The sequence below is a fragment of the Gastrolobium bilobum genome, unplaced genomic scaffold (genome assembly GCF_033153095.1).
Source record: "Gastrolobium bilobum isolate Gb01-03AN ecotype WA unplaced genomic scaffold, APGP_CSIRO_Gbil_v1 utg392681, whole genome shotgun sequence".
Lineage (NCBI taxonomy): Eukaryota > Viridiplantae > Streptophyta > Magnoliopsida > Fabales > Fabaceae > Gastrolobium > Gastrolobium bilobum.
This window is the reverse complement of record NW_026896948.1, coordinates 1-4,966: the sequence shown is the minus strand read 5'-3', so window position 1 is coordinate 4,966 and position 4,966 is coordinate 1. Positions and strand designations below refer to the sequence as shown.

The 4,966-nt window shown below is 37.8% G+C and overlaps 1 non-coding gene across 1 annotated transcript; it reads right to left on the bottom strand.

Moving 5' to 3' along the window:
• Window positions 1–2,986: 2,986 nt before the first annotated feature.
• LOC133302939 (small nucleolar RNA R71) lies at window positions 2,987–3,093 on the bottom strand. The gene has a single exon (XR_009750404.1). It is a non-coding gene; the product is annotated as a small nucleolar RNA R71 (small nucleolar RNA).
• Between the last annotated feature and the right edge of the window lie 1,873 nt (window positions 3,094–4,966).

Here is a 4,966-nt window from a genome sequence, read left to right as displayed (position 1 = left end):
TTTATGTAGACAACTAGACACCTTTATCTTTAATTAGACAAATTATAAGCCTAATTTGAATTAGCACAGATGGAGAAAAAAATTCGTGGAAGTTGCAGCCATGTATAGCCCCTGCACATGGCCTCCCTGTGCAGTCCTCACTCAAACGAACATACAGAATGGAATACATCTTCAATTGGTACCAAGTTTTGACACCACATAGCTAACATCTCAATATTCAATTTGATATAATTCACAGCCATATGTGACCTCTGTGGAGGGAGATATGCCCTCTCCAATTTAGCCTAAAAACTGGTTATTTAGCCCTAAATATGTTTACTTAACAAACCTTAATTACTTTAGATTTTAAATCCTAATTCACTTTAATTCTTAGATTTTTCTATTATTAAGTCACATAATGAAATCTCCTTAGTCCTATTATGTCATGATATTTAAAGTTCACTAATTGCTTGATTAGTGCACCTAAACCCTACTTAAGTCTGATTTTAGAGTTTAATCATTAATTAGTGTATTATGCATAATCCACTTCACTTAATAATAAACCCTTAGTTTACCATGTTTTTAGGCTTAATTATGATTGATATATATTATGAATTGCATGGAAATTAGGGTTTTATGCTGTAAAGTTACAGTAATTGAATATCTTGCTAACATGTTGTCGTAATACTGATTTACAAGGGTTTTTGACACATATTATGGCATTTTGGAACAAAAGGAAGACATCAAGTTGAGTTGAAGTCACAAGAAAGCAAGATTTCAAGTGTGTACCAGCTGAAGGAGGACGTTTTGACGTCCATGAAGCACGTTTAAACGCACAAAAGGAAGTAAAACACCATTGCCCCTGGAAGAGAACGTTTTGGCGTTCAACAGCACGCCAAAACGCCCAGAAAACATCCAAAACTCTTCGAAGAGCACGTTTTCGCGTGCTACAGCACGCCAAAACGTGCTAAGACAGACAGCAATCAGTTATTTGACAGTGAGAAGATTTACCAAAGAATTGCTAAAGGTTCAAAGGAAGATTTGATCAAGATACGCAACAGATTCCATGAAGATTTAAAGAAGATTTGTTCAGATAAGATATGGAACTAAAACGGAAACAAATCAAGATGATTCCTGAGAAGATTGAAGCAGGATACAACGAAGATTTAAAACTCTAATTCATCAACCAAATCTTCAAGATTTTACACGAAAAAGGAGACAAAGATGAAATCAAATACAAATCTTGTATGGATTCATTGGAAGATTAGATGAAGAATACAACCCCAAAAAGCTATAAATAAGGAGTTTGGGGTCAAGACCATTAACCAATTCATTCATCTCATTCATACTCCAAGGAGGAATCCTGTTGTGGAGGGCTGGAACACTGAGGAACCAAGTCAACATCACACCAATAGAGGCTTGGGGTTCTCTTTTCTCTATTGTTATTTTTCTTTTCATTATGCTAGAGTAGTTTTTTATGTAGTTAAGGGTAGAAGGAACCCAATTGAATCTTTATGTTTATCAATTAAATTGTCTCCGAATTCTGTTCTTTTTATAATTGAATAAATTATCCGTCTTTAATGCTTTCTATGAGTTTGTTCCTTATAGAATGATTTTGGGGAATTGTATGACAATAGGGATGTTGGTGCATGAACCTTGACTTGATAATTTATCATAATCCTTGTGATCTAGGAATAGGAATAGGAATAGACATAAGGTAATTATGCAATCTTGTAATTCTTGATCTTAATGCATGTTTTCTTGGGGGAATAATCGAGGAACTAGAGTTCTTTCAAGATCACATAGATTTAGGGTAACAAGGAATTGAACCCTAATTAACTTAGATAGAATTGATTGGCAATATATTAAGAAACAGATTCTTGGCTTTTTTTTAATTCATAACATATTGAGGATATTGGGGGAAGTCGTAACCTTAACTATGTTTTTTCTTTAAATCTTAATCAAACATCATCTCATTCATTCTTTTAATTCTAGAATTTCATACTTGCATTGTTTTTAAATTTAGGTTCTTTGAACCACAATTCTCTTCATCTAAATTCACTATTCTCTCAAACCCAAACTTTGATTGTCCAACTAAAACACAATTAGTGAACTAGTGCTTGAAATTCTGATCCTCGTGGGAACGATCTCATACTCAGTACACTTTATTACTTTCACGATCGGTGCACTTGCCGTGTCGCTATCAAGTTTTTGGCGCCGTTGCCGGGGATCAAATTCTTCAACATTAGAAGTAGCTAAGTAAATTCTAGATTGGACGTTTATTTTTTCTGCACTTTAAGCATACCATAAAAACTTTTTCTGCATACAAAAACTCTGCATATTTAAATTTTTGCATTCTTTTTCTATTTTATTTTATTTTTTATTTTTATTTTTTCTTTCTTTTTCTGTTTTATCTTTTTCTACTCATTTTTTCAAATCTTAGTTTATGCGAGGTACTTCTAACCCGCTTTTTGTTCAATTTGACCCTGAGATAGAAAAGACGGAAAGGAAACTAAGGAAGGACGCAAAATCAAAGAAAGCGAAAGAAACAAAAACAGCATCAACTTCTACAGAAACAAAGGAACAACCAAAGGAGGAACTTAAGGAAGAACCAATGGCAGTAAACAACGGTCAAATTGTTCGAAGAACATTGGGGGATTACATGACCCCAGCTCGAGCTCCACAGACAGCGAGCATTGTTAGACCTCAAATAGAGGCTAACAACTTTGAACTGAAGACGGCATTACTGCAACTGATTCAAAAAGAACAGTTCGCTGGAGGAAGCACAGAGAACCCCTATTGTCATCTTGATGACTTTTTGCTTTACTGTGATACATTAAAAGTAAATGGAGTTTCTCGTGATGCTATATTGCTCAGGCTATTCCCATGCTCACTGAAAGATGAAGCAAGAGATTGGTTGCAGTCTCAACCTGAAGGAAGCATAACCAGTTGGGATGACTTAACCGCAAAATTCTTGGCCAGATTTTTCTCAGCTTCAAAAATGGCGAGGCTCAAGGCGGAGATAACATCTTTTGAACAAAAAGAAAGCGAATCTTTGTACGAGGCTTGGACACGATTCAAAGGATTACTCAGGAAGTGTCCTCAACATGGAATTGAAGCATGGGAGAAGGCAAGAATCTTTTTCCAAGGGATGACAGCCAACACAAGAATGTTGGTGAATGCCGCTTCAGGAGGCTCATTGAAAACAAAAACTCCTGAGGAGGCGCTTGAATTATTGGAATCATTGGCATCTCAAGAATTTGACAATGCCCCAGTCCCAGTTGCATCACGAAGATCAGGAATCATGAAGCTTGAAGGCTATGATGCACTCTTGGCCCAGAATGAACAAATGCTACAAATGCACAAGAAACAACAAGAACAATTAGATGCTCTTAATAAGAAATTTACTTCTTCTCAAGTTTCTTCTATTTCTAATGCTAACATTAAATGTGATATTTGTCAGGAGGCTCATACAACTGAGGATTGTGAATACATAAGAGCAGCAGAAAAGCCACCAGCGGAGGTCAACGAAGTCTGGTATGATCAAAAGAACCAGAACAATCCGAGAAGAAACCAATATGGTAATCAAGGGTGGAAGAATAATAAGCAACACCCTGGGTTGAGTTACAAGTCAAACTACCAGTTGAATCCTCCTGTGCCATTGCAACAACAACAGCGACCTTCACAATCAGAGTGGGAAAAGGCGTTTGCACAATGCCTTCAGAGATGAAACATGAGCTTCATTCTGGAATCAAGAAGCTTCGATCCGGAACTTGGAGACTCAAATTGGTCAGCTGTCAAGGCAGTTCGCTGAAAGAACTCAGGGCACTTTTCCAAGTAACACCGACACGAACCCAAAAGCACAATGTAATGCAATTGTCACAAGGAGTGGGATCGTGATCCAACCTGTGGAGAAGCCACCAGTTGAAAAGAAGAAAGAAGCCGAACCTGAAGCTGAACAAAAAGTAGAAAAGGAGAAAGAAGAAGATGCAAGAGAAGCCGAGCAGAGCATTCCAGAGAGGAAGCTGTTCAAATGGGAAAAGAAGAAAGCTTTGGACAGACAACCAAAAGCGACAGACCCGTCTCCTTAAGCAAAAGTTCCATATCCTCAACAGTTGAAACAAGAAGTCCAGAAACAACAATATACCAAATTTCTGGACATCTTCAAGAAGTTGCAAGTCAACATTCCTTTCGTAGAAGCTCTAGAAAGCATGCCGAACTATGCGAAGTTCATGAAGGATCTTTTATCAAAGAAACACAAGTTAAAGGAATGCGAAACAGTAGCCTTGACAGAGGAATGCAGTGCAATCATCCAGAAGAAACTTCCTCCCAAGCTGAAGGATCCGGGCAGCTTCAGTATTCCTATCGAAATAGGAAACATTGAAGTTGGGAAAGCATTATGTGATCTAGGAGCAAGTATCAACCTGATGCCACTGTCCATGTGCAGAGCTCTTGGAATCAAAGAGCTCAAGCCGACTACAGTTTCTCTCTAGTTACCTGACAGATCGATTAGACGACCTGCAGATTTTGTAGTTCTGAATATGGAAGAAGACACCGAAATTCCCCTATTGCTTGGAAGGCCATTCCTAGCCACCGCAAGGGCAATGATTGATGTGGAGCAAGGAAAACTGATGCTGAGGGTGAACGAAGAAACAGTCACCATTGACGTCTTCAAATCAATGAAACATCCGACAGATGGAGAAGACTGTTTTATGATAGACATAATACAAGAAGCAATTGATGATGCTATGAAAGAGGAGAGTTCCTCGCTTGAGTTAGAACAAATCAACGACGACGTTGAAATAGCTGATAAAGAACCAGTGGTGGAAGAACTTGAAAGAAAGATGACATCCCTCTTGGAGCACCGAAGGTTGAGCTTAAGGAGTTACCTCCAAATTTAAAATATGCCTTCCTGGGTAATAACTATATATATCCAGTCATCATCAATGTTGAGCTAACAACCGCAGAAGAAGAGAAGCTTCTCAAT